Here is a 19,792-nt window from a genome sequence, read left to right as displayed (position 1 = left end):
TTTTAAAATATAAAGCCAACAACAAAAATAAAATATGTATATAAATACAAGGTAAAACAAGCATATGTGAATTATGGTCTTCCTCCTTAGCCACAATTCTTTCTTCGTTCAGTGCATTTCCAGCTGAAATCGTGGGGCATATGCAATTTCCATTCATTTCATCAGTTTTCAGTTACCTGATTTTTTTGTTGTTTTCTCATAGCAAATTATCCTGCTCCGTGATATGTTCCAGTGACACAGTATTTGTCTGTGCTCATACACTAGATGGGAATTGTGCCTGATTATGAATATAATATGATGAATAAAGGTGTGCCTTTTTGTTCAGTCCTATTCTAGTGTCTGAGCATCTCTTCTGATAAATCCCATCTGGTTTTCACACTGGGGAGTTTTCCTGGGCTCAGGAAAAGGATGTATGGACAACAATAATCACCAAAATGATTTATTGGACCCTTCTAACTATAGGACTGAGTTTTACATGAGCATTTTGTGGACACCACCAAAATGCTTTTTATCCTATGCATATCCTATGCTACGCACATCGTTAGGAGACAAAGTCAGAAAAGCAATTATTCATCTCACCTATGCAGGGCAATGTGTATGACAATATACTCTAGGGGTTGGATGGAATTCATCGTGTATTGACGTATAAATTTTTCATTTTTGACTCATTGCAAAATCCTTCTTGGTAATTTGATGATCTTTGTAAAAGACAATAACACATATTTGTGGAAATGAGTACTAATGCTAATAAACTGCACTAATCTTGTATATATTGGCTATAATAGGCATTTGTATCAGTGTAATTAGAAAACAAAAGCCAGAATGGTTTAAAGAGTTGATAGGATAAAAAGTAACATGATAAGCTTCAGTACAACATGTCCTGATTTTTTTTTTCATTGTCACAGTTGACTGTCCTTAGTCTCACACTAGATTCTTCAGTTTCACTTAAAGTGAGATGTGAGCTGAATAAATACAAGGCGTGACAAACTTGTGGGAGAAACTATAGGAATTGCCCAGTTCTCTATAACTCAGCGTTAAATAAGTGTAGCCACTAAATATCAAAGAAAAAGAAAATGAGAAATGTGGCAAGGCTTTGAAATATCATTGACAGGGAAACATGATAAAATTACACAAGCACGTTAAAGATAGAAATCTCTTAAAAAAAAATTTTCAAAGAGAAATCCCTACCAACTCCACCAGTTCCAAAGGGAGGGTTGCTCTTCTAAGGGTGCAAATTTTGCATCAAAGAGACAATACTGTATCAGAAGAAGCTGCAAAATCTAAACCGCCTTGTATCTGAATGTTAATTGAGTTGGATTTTTAGAAATCTTAGAGATATTATAACAACTATCCTATTTATAAAAATAAGGCTGGAAAAGGTTAAAAAATACATGGTTTTTTCTGTTGGAAAAAATTTTGTTGTAAAAACCAGACAGTTTATCTAAATTTATTTTCAAATAACTTTTTTCATGCTTTTCAGTCTTTTCCACAAGAAAAAGTGATTGAAGCTTGCTTTTTTTTTTACCAGCTTTTCCATTAACATATTATTTTCTATTTCAGTGTATATGGTAATACTATGGTAAAGGGCCAGTCCTAGAGACAAGGTATGGACTGAATCAAAAAGTAAAGTGCAGAATCTTCCAACGTTAATATAAGAAGGAGAATCAGAAGTGGCTACAGCTTTGACTTGTATTTGTAGCAGAAGTTAATCTTTCACCCAGTCAATTTCTACACTTCACTACGTGTTGGCCTATATTAAACCCCTCTTTTTGAGGAATAATAAAAGAAAAGTCTCTTACAGTCTCCCATATCCAAACCACTTTGAAAAATGATGTCCAGAGCAGAGGAATTTCCACTGCTCTGTGGAAACCTTACTGAAAGATTCATGGACCTTGCAGTTTTCATGGACTGCTGGCTATCAAGGCAATGCTCATTGAGGTCGTTGCGCAGGCTAAGCAAGCTTTTTGTTAAACTCTATGTTAGTGAACTGCCTGTGCCATGTGATTGAGGCATTTCCTGTTTGTCAGTTCTGAATACACAGACCCCAGCAAAAATGCAAACAGCCGCCAATGTTGTATTGCTTTGCAATGCTAGTCCTGCTCCAACCTTAACTGCAGTGAAGCTCACCAGGAACCACTGAGTTTGGGGAATGAAACAGGGAATGTTTTACATCTCTTTAGATGTTGTTTTTCCAGTGTTCACAGGGCAAGGAAATCCACACAGGTGCACTAACATACCGATTTCAGACATACTGACATTAACCTGTGCCATTCTGCTTTTTGTAGAGATGGATTGTAAGTGCAAATTTGGAATAATTTTACCGTTTTCCTGGTTAGCTTGCAGTAAATAGAATATTGAAGAGTACTTTTGAAAAAAAATTGACAAGGCAGGTGGGGATTGGTTAAGTTGAAAATGTCTGGAACATGGGAGTAAAGTCATAAACTAAAGAAAATTGCCTCAAAGTAATACTTTTAAGCAGGAAAAGATCTGGTTGTATGTAAAATGCTGAGATTTTGGAAAGGGAGATAATGAGTTTTTTTATATATATCTATGCAATGTATATGCATTAAAATACCTTCAAGGTGCTCTATCAAATCTTTGGACTGAGCTCAACACAAAATCAAAGGATAACTCAGAAAACTAGGACCACAGCAGCTATAGTGAGACGACTGACAAACTCCAAAGAAATGAGGGCTGAGTCTGAGTACCTCAGACTTGAGGTACTTGGATGTTTTCTTCCAAGAACCGGGTCAGGCAATGGAGAATCATGCCTGTAAAATCAGATCCAAGACTCAGGAGATGCTTTGGCTATATAGGGAGACAACCTGTTACTTTGGTGCGACTGCACTATCTGAGCTGCAGCTGGCTTGGAAACTGTTTCCTTATCGAAAAGGCACGGGTAGCTAACAGTAACTGAAAGTTTTCGTGCCATTGTGTTAGGAACTTCCACCAAACTGAACCAGTCTACAGAGCTGTGTTGACTTCATCCAGCACTGAGTCAAACTTCTCACAGGTGGGCTGCTGGGATGAGCTCAGCAAATGTCTGGGCTCCGAGACTCCTCAGAGATCCTACCACCCCCACGCTTTTCAAGACTTTGAGACCTCCATTGGCCTAATGCCTTGGGGCTATCAATACAGATAATTGTGAAGAGGAGGACTGTAAGTGGAACCTAGGAGGTGGGCAGTGGGAGTATGTCAGCATTTCTGAGATATTTCATGTCAGAAGATTTTTAGCCCTGCAATAAAAAAATGACATTGAAAAAAAAGTTTTTTCCAATATTACTTACCCTATTAAAATAATAGATGTTTCAAAGTAGTTTTGAAAAGATTTTAAAAGTTTGCTGAAAGTGAGATGTTTTACTTATCTAACAATAAGTACTTTATAACGTATGTGTGCAAAAAGAAGAAAATTCCACTGGCAATTTTAAGAACCACTACATTAGAAACACGTGCTCAAGCTTTTATTCAATCACTGTGATAACATTTTCATGTGTCTAGTTGACTGACATCTGCATTACAGTTATGTCCAACATTTGCTACTAATGTGTAAAAGATTGGATTTTATATTGAATATTTTTTTGCATAATGAGCACACAATAGGATATCATAGCTCTGTCAATTAGAAATTGTGGTAGGTGGTTGGCATGGTTTAGCCCCAGCCGGCAACTAAGCCCCACACAGCTGCTCGCTCACTCCCCCACGGTGGGACGGGAGAGAAAATTGGAAGAGTAAAAGTGAGGAAACTCATGGTTTGAGATAAAGACAGTTCAATAGGGAAAGCAAAAGCCATGCACACAAGCAAAGCAAAACAAGGAATTCATTCACCACTCCCCATGGGCAGGCAGGTGCTCAGCCATCTCCAGGGAAGCAGGGCTCCATCACACGTAATGGTTTCTTGGGAAGACAGACAGCGTAACTCCAAACGTCCCTCCACCCCTTCCTTCTTCTCGTCCCAGCTTTATATACCGAGCATGATGCCACATGGTATGGAATATCCCTTTGGCCAGTCTGGGTCAGCTGTCCCGGCTGTGTCCCCTCCCAGCTCCCCGGGCACCCCCAGCCTGCTCGCTGGCAGGCCAGCACCAGAAGCTGGACTGTCCTTGACTGCTCAGCAACAACCCAAAACATCAGCACGTTATCACCATTTTTTCATCCCAAATCCAAAACACAGCCTCACGCTAGCTTCTGTGAAGAAAATTAACTCTACCCCAGCTGAAACCAGGACAGTGGTGCTGAGATAAATGCTGCTAAATTTGGATTCAGATTTGAACATGAATTAATGGCAATGAAGGAAAGCCTGAGTGTGGGTTTTGATTGGGTTTTCTCTCAGCTTGAGAATAGATCTTGAAAACTGTCAAAATTCAGAAAACTTAGAAATGATCCTGTTTTCAGATTTGTCAGAAACACTTTTGGTCTCACACACCAGTGATGAACCTAAGACAGAATTCAAAGCAGTTTCCCTGAAGACAAAGAAATGAAGCACAGAAAAACTGCTATTCAAATAACCCAGAGTACCCCAAGTGGAGACTATCTGGAGGATTCTGCACTGGAAGTATGATATGAAGAAGTTGACAATTTATGTATTGTATGGCAGGTAATGTGTTTAGAGTAAGACTTCTAATTACTTTGTGGGCAGGGGAATATCCTAGGAAAAAAAATAGTTCACAGAATCAAGTTTGAAAATGTTTGCAAATCAACAGTATGTAATTAATTAATTAGAAGCACAAAGAGGTGAAAATATTAAGTTTAATTTAAAATGCCTCAGCGTTACTTGGCTCATCTTTCAACTGATGGTTGAGTTATATGTCTAAGCATTCAGAGACTGATTCCATTCATACAGCTTAAATGTTTTTTCAACCTATGTTAGAAATTTCCCAGCCCCTGGGAATGAAGTAGGAAATTTAAGAGAATAACTTTTCAGCCTCACGGTACCTAAGAAAGCAAGTCATTCTCATTTTAAGCATATCTATTTGCTGGATGTTTTATTCTTTCTGTTTTGCAAGATGCTATGATATCAAATGAACAATATTAATTTGAGTGACTTCATCTAGCAAAGTAACTTTACCAGTATAGAGGATTTATTCTCTGGAAAGGATTGCGTGGAAAAGAAGATTGTAATGCCAATGATTGTTCTTGCTGAAGAACATACTTTCAAAACTGTTTTCAAACATATTTTCAAATTAGTGTTCCACAAGATCCCCTTACCGAGGTTGCCAATGATGTCTTCTGGCTGTACTGTCTCCACTCTGTTTTGAAAGTGGGTTTATGAACTCAAATGGCTGAGACAGAGAAGAATGCATTTGGACTTGCTTTTTCTTCCCCTTCCTCCTTGCCCTTCTCTCTGCAGGAAGTCTGGGGACAATATTCTCTTACTAAGGATAAGTTTGAACTGAAGAGTACAAAATAATGAATGGCTTGCACAATGGTAGGAGCATTATTTCTCTCAGGATTCCACATGCAATGACAGGAGAAGTCTAGGGAAGAAGGTACTTGAAAAGCAAATTAGTGACATTTCATAGGATAATTTTGTTTTCTTTTTTCCCAGTCTGTAAATGCTCTACACTTCTGTAATGTTGTTTCCTTTACAGTTTTCTAATATAAAGCAGTGGCTGCTTGTTCACTTTGTACACATATTCCTTCATTTTTAAGCCAGGTGTAAGTTTAGTGTACATTGAATAATGATATTGTTATGAGCCAGACTATTCGGGAAAATACTATCTAGGCTTTCTCTCACTGCTGTTTTAATGTACGTGTACGTTGACTTGTAATATGCCAGCCACTGGCCTCAGTAGAAAAGACTTCCAGACACAACAAGGAACATGGGTGTACTTTGCTGGTTTATGCTGCAGCAAAAGAGTTTACAAGGTGCTTTAAAATAATGAACTCTGACAGTGTTCAAATATTGCTCTCCAGACCTGCAGCATGAACACATTCATTTTGAGTCCTAGCTCTTTTATACTGTAAAAGTAGACGATTAAGAATGTCATTACCATAACACAGAGGTGTTCACAATATGTAAAACAGAACACTACGTAGACTACATGGTGATAATTGCATAGTTTGGTGTCTTAGGGGGCTTAAAAATGCAGTAAGGCCTAAATTAACTTGTCACGCTGAATCCCAGGCACCATGCAAAGTTATTTCATGGTCAAGTAAGTTAAAATACTCTTTCTGAATATTCATCACAAGTCTTTCTTATGTCTCCTGAAATTGCACAGGAGGAAAAACTCAGTTCCAGGATCCTTAGGGTGGTGAAACACCAGCTTTTGGAAGTTCATCTGCTGCTACGGGCAGGTGACCTTGAAGTACCGGAGCCAGCGTTTGCTGCCGAGTTGATTGTTGCCATTATCACGCTTTGGCTGCAGCTTGCAGCCATGTTGTCGTATTGTCATTCTTGGCAGAATTCCCTATATGCGTTAGTATGAAATAGTATATACAAATAAGTGTATATGTATTGTATAGTCAGTAGAGACTGGAAAAATACAGGAAAACATGTTTAATTTGCTCAGTTCCTTGGGCTCATTAAATTGGCTCAATGACTAGATGTAAAATAACTGAGCTGATATATATCATCCCAGAAACATGTTTCTGTCGGGAGCAGCACAGTGTAGGTGACAGCCAGTGCCGGGTTTGCCTGTGACATGCTGCCCTCTTGTGCATCAGTAGCGTCGCTAAAGAGAGAAGCTCCGAGCAAGAAGCAGTCTCCCACAATGTAGGTCTCTGATACTGATATGAACATAACATATAACAAAAAAAAAACCATAACAAAATAAAATAAAAAAATAACAAACATAACAACTTGCAAAACGTTCCCCAGAGCACGAGGGACAGAAAGTATGTGTAATAAACAGAAGTTCTCAGATTGTCTCTTGGTCTCCTTTGGCATGTTATATTTTTAACCAGAATGAATGCAACAACTTCTTACATACGTAAATAAATAAATGCTGTCTTCTTTTCAGATAAAACCTAACCAATGGACAGCTGTGAGATACTGACAGGTAGGGCCACTGAGAGGGCTGTCAAGAGAATGATGAAATGAGCTGGCATTTCAACTTTATGAACATCATAAAGTTCAGCAGAGACGAGTGCAGGGGAGAGAATAAGCCCATGCAACAGTGCAGGCTGAAGACTGACCAGCTGACAAGCAAAGTCACTAGTCAATGTTGTACTAGTCAATGATGTACTAATGTAGCAAAAAAGCCCTGCCTATCATCAGGCATGAGTATAGCCAGCAGCTCTGGGGAAACGTTCCTCCGCTTCTGTTTGGCACTTACAAGATTGTACCAGCAGTGCAACGTCCAGCTGGGGCTCCTCAGGACAAGTACAGATACTGATACGCTGGAGTGAGAGCAGCAGATGATACCAAGGTGGTGCTGGCTGGAGCACACCATAGAGAGGCAACAGGAACTGGTCTCGTCCAACCTGGAGAACTGAAGGCCAAGAGGAGAGCCTACGGCTGCTGGGAGGAGCAGGGAGCAAGCTGGGCAGAGTTGAGGGAGGAGGAAGTCCCTCGGAGACCGACAAGGACTGTACAGAGTTTGCTGCGACCTGGGAAGCCAGTGAGTTGTCTGGAATCAAGCCAGGATCTTTTTAAAATTGCTTTCCCGTTTAGCCTAGTCATCTAGCATTTTTCTCTGTCTAAAATATTAAAAACTCTAATTTATATTCTACGATAGCATGAAAATTTTGCATTTAAAACCCCTTTTGGTTATCTGTGGAGAAAGCACTACAAGGAGGCTCTTGTCACCTTAGAGCTCCAGCAGAGTGGTAGCACTTCCATACGTGGGTTTCGGTTCCTGTGTCAATGATGTTTGTTTTGTACAAAATGTAAAGTCTTCACCAAGAAAGGTTCTTTTAGATTTGTCTATCCTGGCAGAAAAGTCACTTTTTTATTTGTAGGTTAATGTGGAATCAAGCCTCCCCAAGCAAGAGAAAAAAAAAAAATGAAGCTGGAATTTCCACGTTCCAGCCGTACACGTGTTGACAGTTAAGCTCTGAGTAAAAGGTAAAAAGCTTTTCTCTTCCACATTTTTTGGAAGGATGATGCTCAGGAATGCTAGCTACTCCACATACCACAGATGAAATGAACTATACATCCCACCAATGAATGCCATAATAGGTTAGATGAGAGTTATAGCTGCAATTACTTATGCTTGGCAAGGATTAGTTTAACCGAGGCAAGCCCCATGGCAGAAATAAGAGGACGTGAAAATTTCTGCATCTCAGTTTAGTATGTTTGGCAGTAAGCATTTAAGCAGCCACATTAGACATCTACATCTTTTTGTTTATAGAGCCCCCACTGTAATAGTAACTTCAGGAAAGGACACTGGGGCTTTAGTGCTTTTGAAAAATGTTACACATTCTTTGGATTTAAATTAAAAAACTGTGGTAATTTAAAAAGAAATCATACTTTTATTACTTATGGCAATGTTTGGCCCTTTTACCTTTATGAGAAAGGAAAAAATGATAATACAGTTATTCTACCATTAGTCATGTACTACATCTCCATGAAAGAGCTAGGTAATTTATTGGAGCTCTCAGAAACACAGCAGTATAGATTTCCTATATAATAATAATTCTACTCTAAAGAAAACCTTCCTTGCCAACAGAATAAATGGTGATTTGGAAAGGAAATCAAAGATTTTCTATGTAAAAAATAATTATTCAAAATATTTAGAGGAAAACTTTCTGCTACACATTATATACACTATAAATGTATACTATAAATATATATTATTTATAAATATAAAAAGTATATATTATATACTTACAAATGGCCATAAGAAACTTAGCAATGACAATTTACTAGGGAATCTGTTTTTACAGCCTGTTTACAGGCTGCTACACTGTTTTATAAGTGATTTAATAGCTCTGGATAAATTAATAGTTAATCTAATATCTTACATCTATAGCAGCACAAGTCCTGTGCAATTAACATACAGGCCATTATTTCCTTTCGGTCTTTTGGAAAAAAGATCATTAAGGCAACAGTGCTTACTGTGTTGATGTGGGACAACTATTGACAACAGCAATCTTCCAAATGTTCACAATCTTTGCTAGCCATTGCCATCATACTCTAGAGCAGTTTCAACTGATGGGGAAGCTTTTTTGTCTGCCAAGGCCTGCACCCATTTCATGAATTTGCCAAGTGCAAAAAAATGTAAAATAAAAAGTGGAAAAGTCAGGATACTTATGAGGTTACTGTCCCTGAACAGAAAACAAAGGTTATGTGAAACCTGTGGGAGAAGTGTCTAGCTGAGGTTAAAGTGTATGATGGCCACACACTTTAAAGGCCATGTCTGGACTCCGTGGAGAGGGAACCTAAAATCTGGAAGTCTTGCACTCCAGCCTTCTCCCTGGTTTTGACAGCAAAGGGGCTGGACTCTGCTTATCCCAGGGTGCAGCTGTAACAAAAAGGTTCTGAGTCCTCCAGAATGTAATTCAGGGCAGAAGTCTTGCTTTCTACTGTGTTTAAAAGGATCCTAGAGACAACAGCTTTCTAATTTAAAGATCTTTGTTAGGTGCCTAAAATTTTACGAGTTGAACTTTACCGGTGTCTTAGTAAAATGAACTCTGAAAGTTCATGCGATGTCCCCCAGCCCCTGGTTTATTCCAATGTAATATCATTAGCATTCATCAAGAGGGGTTGGTGGTACGTTAAGTCCATTAATATAACTCTGTCCAAAAGTTTTAAATCAGTGAATGTTATTTCAGAAGCCACTTAGCCATAATTTTGTTATTAGAAATACCCTCAGACATCGCCAGTATATTGCTCTTTTGCATGTTTAGCAGGGGATTTGTCACAAGTAATGCTATTCAATTTTAATCCATTTCAAGCTGTGCTTGGGGGAGAGCCAATGTGAAACAAAATAAAGATTGTAAACCCAGGAGTAATAAAATAAATCTCTGAAGCTAGTGTCAAATTCTGACATGTAAGTTGATATATCTCCAGTAGAGCTGGAAACCTCTGGGGATGAAATATTGACAAAAGTCAAATGATAAAAGATGCTCCAGTATCTTCACTTAAAAAAAAAATCAAAATTGTCCAGTTGCTTGAATTAAACAGCAACTCAGTTATACTACTATAAAATAGTGAAAGCAAGTTGACACTGTTGTATCTATTTTTAGTAAATTATGTTATTATGCAAATATTGACTTTATTTTATGCATCATATTTGGCCCAGCTCTGCAAAATACTGTAGCAATATTTAACCTTATCTTGTGTGTATAATCATACTAACTATTCCTGAGAATCAGAGCCATTGCAGACAGCGGAATTTGGCTCTGTCCTGAAACTCTTCTAGGTACAATTTGGCAGCATCTTCTACTGTCACTGATCTACTACTGCACTTGTTCTGCAAAGATATTATCTGGCCTGTGGAGTGAAATCTATTCAGTACGACTGAAGTAATTGTTAAAATCACATTTTCTTCCTGCAGAACACAGGGCATTGCCAATTACAGAGTTTATTTGCTGCCTGCTTTCTAAGCTACTTATTGTGACAATTAGTAATCTTGTGGTAGGTGCACATTTCAGTTCACTTACTTAGGCTCCAAAAAAGTAGTTTTTATTCAAGCTTACGCTAGTTGTCAAATTACATTGGGTATTTAGAAATTATGAAACTAACTTAATGATCTGTTGTCTTGGTCCAGATGTACAAAAAGAAGCAGCAGTCAAGCTCAGAGAGTTAATATACATGAAGAATTCCTGGGGATGAGAGTTCTACAACCCACTCTGACAGTATTTGTATTTAGTATTATGGAGTAAAATATCTCAACTTATACCGTGTAACATGGTGAAACATGATAGAGACCTTTGTGTTTCATTTCATGCAGCATGAGCAAATGTAATACAAACACAGTTTAAAGAAACAGAATATTTCTTATTTATAAGATAAAGGCATGTGTAGCAGAGAGAACTTTGCTGATGTGAATACAATCTAAATCTCCCCTGGAAAGTTTTTAAGTGCAGTATACCTTCTTATGACAAAGAATGATGATGATCATAATATGTTCTTTGAAGAAAATACACAAAGGTTTAGAAGCCATTTTATTTAGTTTACAGATTTATTATCTGGGATAACATTTTAACCTTGTGAGGCTGGATGCTCTCACTGAAATTTTAATAGAAAAATCAGACCTATATGCTTCTATGACTTTGATTGCAAGTTAATAAATAATCAGATTTAAAATCTATGAATATCTTAATTTAGCCTCTGTTACTTAAATCATGCTGAACAAAATTGAACAATACCCTTATCAAATCAAAGTCACAATTGCAATCAAATTAAATCGATGAGTAATATAGAATGAAGAAAGAAGGCAAACTAACTCATCAGGGAAGCTCAAAACAGGAAATTACACTGTATTTGTCTGATTTTTAACATCTAAGCAGTAGCAAAGTAAGCTGCTTTATCTTTTCAAATTTGGACAGCAAGGCCATATGAATTCCTGTTTATTCAGTGACTTATAAGGAGTCCATATTCTGTTTAAATTCTCTGTTTTGGTATGGCGTGGCTTATAATTCCCAATTGCTTTTGTATGGTAGAATACTTTTAGGTGAACACACTTCTGGAACTGAAGAAAACAAAAACTGATTTACGGTATTGTCTAGTAGATGGAAGGATAATATACATCTTATCACTTGGACACATTCACACATTAGTTATGCACATCTCTTCTAGGAAAATCAAAGCGTGTAGTCAGGGTATCTCATAGTAATAAAATAGAGTAACAAAAAAAAAGAAAAAAATAAAAAGGGAAAAAAGAGACAATAGTAAACTCTGTCTTTTCTGGTCTTCACGCTATCAAAATCAAGAATGCAAGTCAGTTCTGATGCCAATCAGTACCTGGTATCGGTGTCCTTTGGTCACTTCCAGTGCTTTTGTTTCCCAATCTATTTATGGACTCTCCATCATAATTGTTAGCTTCGATCTTCATTCTTTGGTGCTCTGGTAACCAAAGAGAGATCAAATGTGTAGGTTTTTGTTGCCACTTTACCACTCAATCTCCCCCTTGAAATAAACGCAGCAAAATTCTCAGCCATATTAACAAAATCCAGGAGAGACTGAGGGATCAGATAGGTTTAGAATAGTGTAAAAGTTGCCTCTTTTCTAACCAGTAAGGATATGCTCCAAAACTATGACATTAAAAAAAAGATGGCTGACTGAGTTTTGATCCTTGCATTCCTTATAATTAGCTGTGGGGTGCATAAGATCAAAGGGACTGTACTTTCCCATACGGTCCTAGCATGAATTATTACCTAACTGCCACCACTGCCCCTTACTGCATTTATGTTTCCTGTCTAATGGTTTATTTGTGTTTATGTTTTCCTGCTTACTCTCAAAACACTTTTAAAACTGTGGTGGATTGAGGGGAAGCAGTCCCTGGACAAAGGGTATGTTTGGTTGATTCTGGACAGACTTACAAAAGAATATTTTTAAAATAGAATTATATGTACTTCTTAAATATGAGAAAAATTAAGTGTGGTATTATGCATATAACATTATGACTGATTATAAACGGGAAAAATGCTGTAGAGTCTGCTCAGAGAGGTCTGCTTCTTCCATAGTTTTGTTCCCCTGAAGTTCCAGTTTGCTTATGTCAGTTCCTGAGCTAGAACAAGATGCCACCTGTAGTTTCGTTTCTACTATTTTTTCTACATTTGATGGTCCTGAGACACAAACAAGAGAAAGGTAATGTAGTGAACTTGTGGAACAGTGATTGCTCCCGCTTAAAGGAACAAAAAGCTTTTTTTCGAGTACTCATTTCAACAACTTTCAGAAGGGGAAGCGGAGGCAGAAGTGGAGTACTTTCCACTTCTCCAAGCACATTACATCCCATGGTCAGAAACTCGGTTATTGCAAGACACGGTCAGTTATCATGGTCCTAATTTTTATATGCCTGAGGATTTTGGATGAGCCTTTGGCCCTCTAAAAATACGTACCAAGACATGTCTACTACCAGTCAAGGCTGGTCCATCATTTGCCTTGGAATATATATTCACAATTTGTTAGCAGGACTGTTTTATTAATTAATTCAACACAGAGAAAAATTAATTAATTTAATTAATTTAATTAAATACACAGAAGAATTTCCTTCTTTCATTGGTCATCAGCATAATTTTTGTTTTTAAAGTGTTGTTCTGTAACACTGTTTATATTTGAGGTATGTGAGTAAATAATATTTCTTTCTTCTCTCTCATACTTGTGCACTTATACACTCACAAGGGGTTAAAACCTTTGCAATATTTGTAGATGGTTGATATGTCCTCACACTTCTCCTATATGACACTTGACATTTAGGCTCTAGAGCTTTATTCAATTTTCAATGTTATTTTTCTTATTTTCAGTGTAGATTTTGTATTGTTTTTTCATTAAAATCTCACAAAGAGAACTTCAGTTTAGCTGATTGCACATAATAAATTCAATATGAGTATTAGCAAACAAATACCTTCTAACATAGACACATCATTATGGACTTATCTATAGTTTATCATATTTTTATTACTGTTTCATTGATGGCTGAATTAAAATGAATCATAGAGTGCCGTATTTGAAAGGACATCAAGGATAATCTGGTCCAACCTTTCTTGGCAAAAGTACAGTCTAGACAAGATGGCCCAGCACCCTGTCCAGCTTAATCTTAAAAGTGTCCAATGCTGGGGAATCCACCGCTTCCCTGGGGAGATTATTCCAATGGCTGATTGTTCTCATTTTTTTCTTGTGTCTAATCAGAATCTCCCCAGGAGTAGCTTGTACCCATTATCCCTCATCGTTTCCATGTGACTCATTGTAAAAAGGGAGTCTTCATCTTTGCAGTCACCCTTTAAATACAGGAACATGATGATAAGGGCTCCCCTAAACCTTCTTTTTTCAAGACTGAACAAATCCAGTTCTCTCAGCCTTTCCTTATATGGCAAGCTTCCCAGTCCTTTGATCATCTTTGTGGCCCTTCTCTGGACTCTCTCCAGCCTGTTCACATCTTTTTTGTGTGTAGCGGGAACCAAAACTGAACACTGTTCCAGGTGTGGCCTGACAAGTACTGCGTAGAGTGGGATAATGACTTCTTTACCTCTGCTGGTGGTGTCCTTGTTGATGCAACCCAGCATCCTGTTGGCTTTCTTTGCCGCAGCAGCACATTGTTCACTCATATTGAGCTTGTTGTCCACCAGGTCTCCCAGGTCACTTTCCACACAGCTGCTCCCCAGCTGGGTAGACCCCAGTCTGTGCTGCACTCCTGGATTATGTTTTCCCAGGTGCAAGACCTTATGTGTGACCTTGATGAACTTCATAATGTTCTTGTGAGACCAATCTTCCAGCCTATCCAGGTCTTCCTGCAGGGTGGCTCTCCCTTCTGAAGTGTCCACTTCCCCACTCAGTTTGGTATCATCAGTAAACTTCACCAGAGTACACTTGATCCCATCATCCAAATCACTTATGAAGTTATTAAACAGTGTTGGGTCCAATATTGATCCCCAGAAGACCCCACTTGTGACAGGTTGACAGTTTGAAAAGGAGCTATTTACCACCACACTCTGGGTGCAGCCTGTCAGCTAGTTCCCCATCACCACACAGACCACTTGTCTAGACTGTAACGCATCAGTTTCTCTAGGAAGAGGCTGTGGGAAACTCTATCGAAAGCCTTGGAGAAATCCAGGTAGACAATGTCCACTGCTTACCCCACATCGACTGAGCAAATTTGTCAAGCACGATTTGCCCTTGGTGAATCCATGCTGGCTTTCCCAACCACATGCTTCATTTGACTTGTGATAGCCCCCAGGAGGATTCATTCCGTAACTTTCCCAGGGACTGAAGTAAGACTGACGGGCCTATAATTTCCTGGATCCTCCTTTAAGCCCTTCTTGTAGCTGGGTGTGACATTAGCCTCCTTCCAATCCTCTGGGATGTCCCCCAGTGGCCATGACTTTTCAAAGGTTATGGGGAGCGGCCTCACAGTGACATCAGCCAGCTCTCTTAACACCCTCACATGGATAACGTCAGGGCCCATCGATCTGTAGAGGTCAAGCTCCTGGAATAGTTCACATATCAACTCTTCCTTCACTGGTGGGGGAGGTCTGTGTTTTCATCAACCTGGATTTTTGTTCTCAAGGCCTGGGTCCCAACAGTGCTGGTAAAGACAGAGCTGAAGAAAGTGTTGGGAACCTCTGCCTTTTCAGCATTTTTGGTGACTAATTCACCTCCCCTGCTTAACAGCAGGCTAATACTTTCCTCCTGTTTTTCATTGTTGTTTACGTATTTGAAGGACCCTTTCTTGTAGTTTTTGACATCTCTGGCCAATTTCAATTCAAGCTGAGCTTTTGTTTTTCTAACTGCATCTCTGCACGCCCTGGCAATGCCCTGGTAGCTCTCATTGAGTATGATGTGCCTACTTTTCCATCCCTGGTATGCTTCTCTTTGGTTTTGAGCAGACTCAGAAGCTCACAATTAAGCCAAGGGCATCTCTTGCTCTGCCTATTTCTCTTACCTTTAAAGGGGATGAACTGTTTTTATGCTTCCAGAGAAGTGTTCTTGAAAAACATTTTTCTCTCAGCATTTGCTAGCTCCTTTATCCTCCATAAAAGCATCCCACGGAATCTTTCCCAATTGAGCTCTGAGTGAGCTGAAGTTTACTCTTCTAAAATCTCAAATCTTTGTCTTATTACCAACCTTCAGCGTGCTCAGCAGTATCCCAAACTCTACAATATTATGATCACTGCAGCCAAGGCTATCACTAAGTGAGATACTACAAAGCAGGTTTTGTTGATTTGTGAGTAGCAATTCCAGCAGTGCCTCATCCTGGTTGGCATATCCAACATTTGTATGAGGAAGCAGTCCTCTACGCTTTCCAGGAACTTGGTGGATGACATGTGAGCTGCTGTATTGTTCTTCCAACACGTGTCTGGTTAGTTGAAGTTACCCATAAGAACCTGGTTCTGTTGACCTTATCTATTGTCTTTGTTTGGAGATCAATAGCAGATGCCTACTGTAAGATCCCCCTTGGAGATGGCTTCTCTGATCTTGACCCAAAGGCATTCGATAGGGCTTCCACAATCACTGTAGTTGAATTCTGTACATTCAAGGTTCTCCTTAACATAGAGTGCAACTCCTCCTCCTCTTCTTCCCTGCCTGTCTTTACAAAACAGCCTATAGCCATTCATCACAATCCTCTGGTCATGTGAGTTGTCCTATCATGTTTCAGTTATTCCTATGATATAACGTTCCAACTGGGTGCGGAGCTTGGAGCTCCAGTTCCTCCTGTTTGTTCCCCAGGCTGCATGAACTTCTATTCATACACGAGGTGGTTGTTCTTCTGGTTCTCGTCTTGGGAGGCAGCTAAGGAACATTTGTTGCTGCTCTGGCTGGCCTGGCTTATTCCCCAGTTGGTGGCAATGGCTTGCGCATTGTTACTTTGGACTCTGCCTGCCAAGTCCTTCAGTCTAAAGTCCATCTCACCAAGTTGGCGAGCCTGCTGCCAAAGATTCCCTTGCCTCTTCTAGACAGGTGGATCCCATCCCTCCCTAACAGGCTATCATCACCAAAGAATGTGGCATTATCATAAAAGCCAAAACCCTCACGGCGGCACCAGCCATGAAGCCAGAAGTTGATTTGCCTTACATGTCTATTTCTGGTTGCACCCTTTCCTCTAACTGGTAAAATGGAAGAAAAGATAACTTGGGCACCAACACTTTTTGCTTGCATCCCCAGGGCTTTACACTCTTCCTTGAGTCTGGCCAGGTTCTGGCTTGAGTCATTCGTGCCCACATGAAAGAGTAGCAATGGATAGGAGTCTGTGCTCTTGACAAATTGTGGCACCCTGTTGGCAACATCTCGGACCTTAGCTCCTAGAAGGCAGCAGACCTGTTGTGACCCCCTGTCAGGCCAGCAGATGGACAACTCAGTGCCCCTTAACAGAGTCACCCACTACGAGCACTCGTAGTTTCTTTTTGTGTTATCTTTTTGTGTTAGTGGTGTATTCTATATTCTATAAACAGGCTAACATTCTTAGTTTGATAATCATTCAAAATAGTTCAGTTTCTAAAACTTGTATTATAACTTGAAATATTATTAACAATGAGACAACTCCTAAATTAAATTTGTAAACCTGGCATATGACTTTTATGGAGCATATCTGCCAAGGCAGGAGGCAGCTGCAGGTCCAGACCAAGTAGGCAGTTGCCCAAGGCAGCAGCAGAGACACAAAAACCACAGTGATAGCAGAGCAGCTCCCCCAGCCACCACCTGGTGTGCTGAGATTATACTATCTTCTCAGTCTCAAAAATGAGAAAACTTATGACACTCCCTGGCCTTGGGTTTCCCTCGTCCTCCTTCCAGTAGATAAAGCAAGTCTGGAAACATCCTAGCATGGAACTTGAGAAGACCTGCTCTTCCCTTCATCTCCCTTCTCTCAGGCAGTCATGATACATTGCGTTAGAAAGTCCAAGCAGGTGTTTGTTATTTTATCCCTATTAATTTTGATTCACTGCTGTGAAACCTCGAGTCTGCCTTTGACAAAACCGTTATATTGATTTCTGTACTGGTTTTGAGTTAATTTTCTTCATATTGTGGAAATGTGTTTCTTGTTTGTGTTGAAAAAAGCGCTGATAGCACAGGGATGTTTTAGCTATTGCTGAGCAGTCCTTTCACCGCATCAAGATCTGCTCTGTTTCTCACGCTGCCCCACCAGCGAGTAGGCTGGGGGTGCACAAGAGGTGTGGAGGGGACACAGCTGAGCAGCTCACTCCAACTGACCAAACAGATATTCCGTATCATACAGCATTGTGCTCAACAAAAAAACCTGGGGGAAAGAAGGAGGAAAGGAGGGACATTGAGAGCTATGGTGCTTGTCTTCCCAAGTAGCTTTTACACGTGATAGAGCCCTGCTTTCCTGGAAGCGGCTACCTGCCTGATGATGGGAAGTAGCGAGTGAATTCTTATTGCACTTTGCTTGCACGCCCAGATTTTGCTTTTCCTGTTAAACCATCTTTATCTCAACGCTCAAGTTTTCTCACTTTTACCCTTCTGATTCTCTCCAGAATCAAAAAGAGTGAGCGAGTGGCTGTGTGGGGCTGAGCTGCCTCCTGGGATTAACCCACCACAGCCACATTAACCCACCACAGCATTTAGGACGTAACTCCTGAACAGCAGCAGGTTTGGTCATTCTGGCCATTCAGCTGGTTATTGTTAGTGATCCTTGTAGCTTCCTATTTTTACTGATTTAAAACAAGGCTTCAGGTTCTATTCCAAGACGTCTCAGGTATTAGCACTACATGCACGTGGAAAGGGATCTTCACTCACAATAATTTCCCCTCTAAGACAGCCATTTAACAATTTTATTGAAAAGTTGATAATCCCAGAAATAGCATTATATATGTGTGAAAGTTCAGATGACTGCTTAAGCACCAAAACTAGAATTGTGCCTAACTTGTAGCACATATACCACACCAAAAAACCTGAACTGAATTCCTAGTTGTTAATAGATGTTCTCAACACCATTGACAGGGTTTCCTGATACAATCCATCAGTTCATAATCTGTTTATTTAATGTTTATATTTCATTAGTGTTTGATGGGATCTGGCTACCTCTGTCATGTTCTGCTGCAAGAGTTTGGTTTTGGTTTGTGTTTTTTTTTCCCCCAGAGGATATGAAGGCTCTTTTTAAGATGCAAAGTGTACAGACAAAAGGAGATGGGGAAGATGAAAGAGAACTTTCATCTGGGTGCAGTAAATAGTCGGAATCTATTTTCATAGGACTGTTAATGTTCTCAAAAAATTTAGATGACTCCTGAATGACATGAAGATTGCAAAGCTTTGCAATCCGCTAAAATCTTCACTAATAAACCCAGCAATCACTAGATTTTTAAATCACTCACTTGTGTGTCACCTGTGGTTGCTTTGAGCAACCTGATCTAGTGGAAGATGGCCCTTCCCATGGCAGAGGTGTTGGACTAGATGATCTTTAAAGGTCTTTTCCAAACCAAACCATTCTGTGATTCTACGATACACCAAACTCAGTTGAAACTGGGTAAGGCATTAAAATTGTAAGGAAATGACAGAGAGTTCCTGACTTTTTTTTTTTTTTTTGAAAATTAGGTTAAAGCTGAGTCACTTTGAAGGAATTTAAGATCTAACTGCTAAGGCAGGAGAACACAGAGTGTTTGGATAGATGGGAATATAAGGGAATAATTGGTTAACCTTATATTGACACAAATGTGACCTGTACGATGCAGATGAATAGATGAGAAGAAAGTGAGAGCTATTTTCAATAAGAATAAGAACAACTAAACTTTGCTGACTTAGTGACAATCCCAGAAAGCAAAAGCACATTTGCCATACTGGTTAAAACTGGACTGAACTGGCACTTACTTGTAGCAACTTCAGTTTCCTTTTCAGGAGGGGCAAATAGGCAGTTGCAAACTTAAAGATCAATACTGAACTATATGCATGTATGGGAGAAAAATTAGAGAAAAAAAAGAAACAGAGAAAACTTGCTAATGCAAAATAACTTAAAAAAAAATGTAACCAGGGACTTATATATTTTGCTTAAGCAAGAAAAAGAAAAATTCTAATGAAAAAAACCCTTGTCTTGAGAAAATGCTTATTTCCCATCATTAGTGCCATTAGAAAGATTTTATTTTGCAGTTTTGCAACAGCTTTTATATTGTGACATTTATATCTTAGCTTCTGCCACAGCCCTTACGGTTTAAATGACCAGTTATCAGATAATGAGGGTGAAGATACATTAATATATGTCTGCTGCAAACTAGGCTGTTTTCCTGTTAGTTGGTGAATGGC

Source organism: Phaethon lepturus, unplaced genomic scaffold (assembly GCF_000687285.1).
Source record: "Phaethon lepturus isolate BGI_N335 unplaced genomic scaffold, ASM68728v1 scaffold296, whole genome shotgun sequence".
NCBI lineage: Eukaryota > Metazoa > Chordata > Aves > Phaethontiformes > Phaethontidae > Phaethon > Phaethon lepturus.
Note: the sequence above shows the minus strand (reverse complement) of the source record.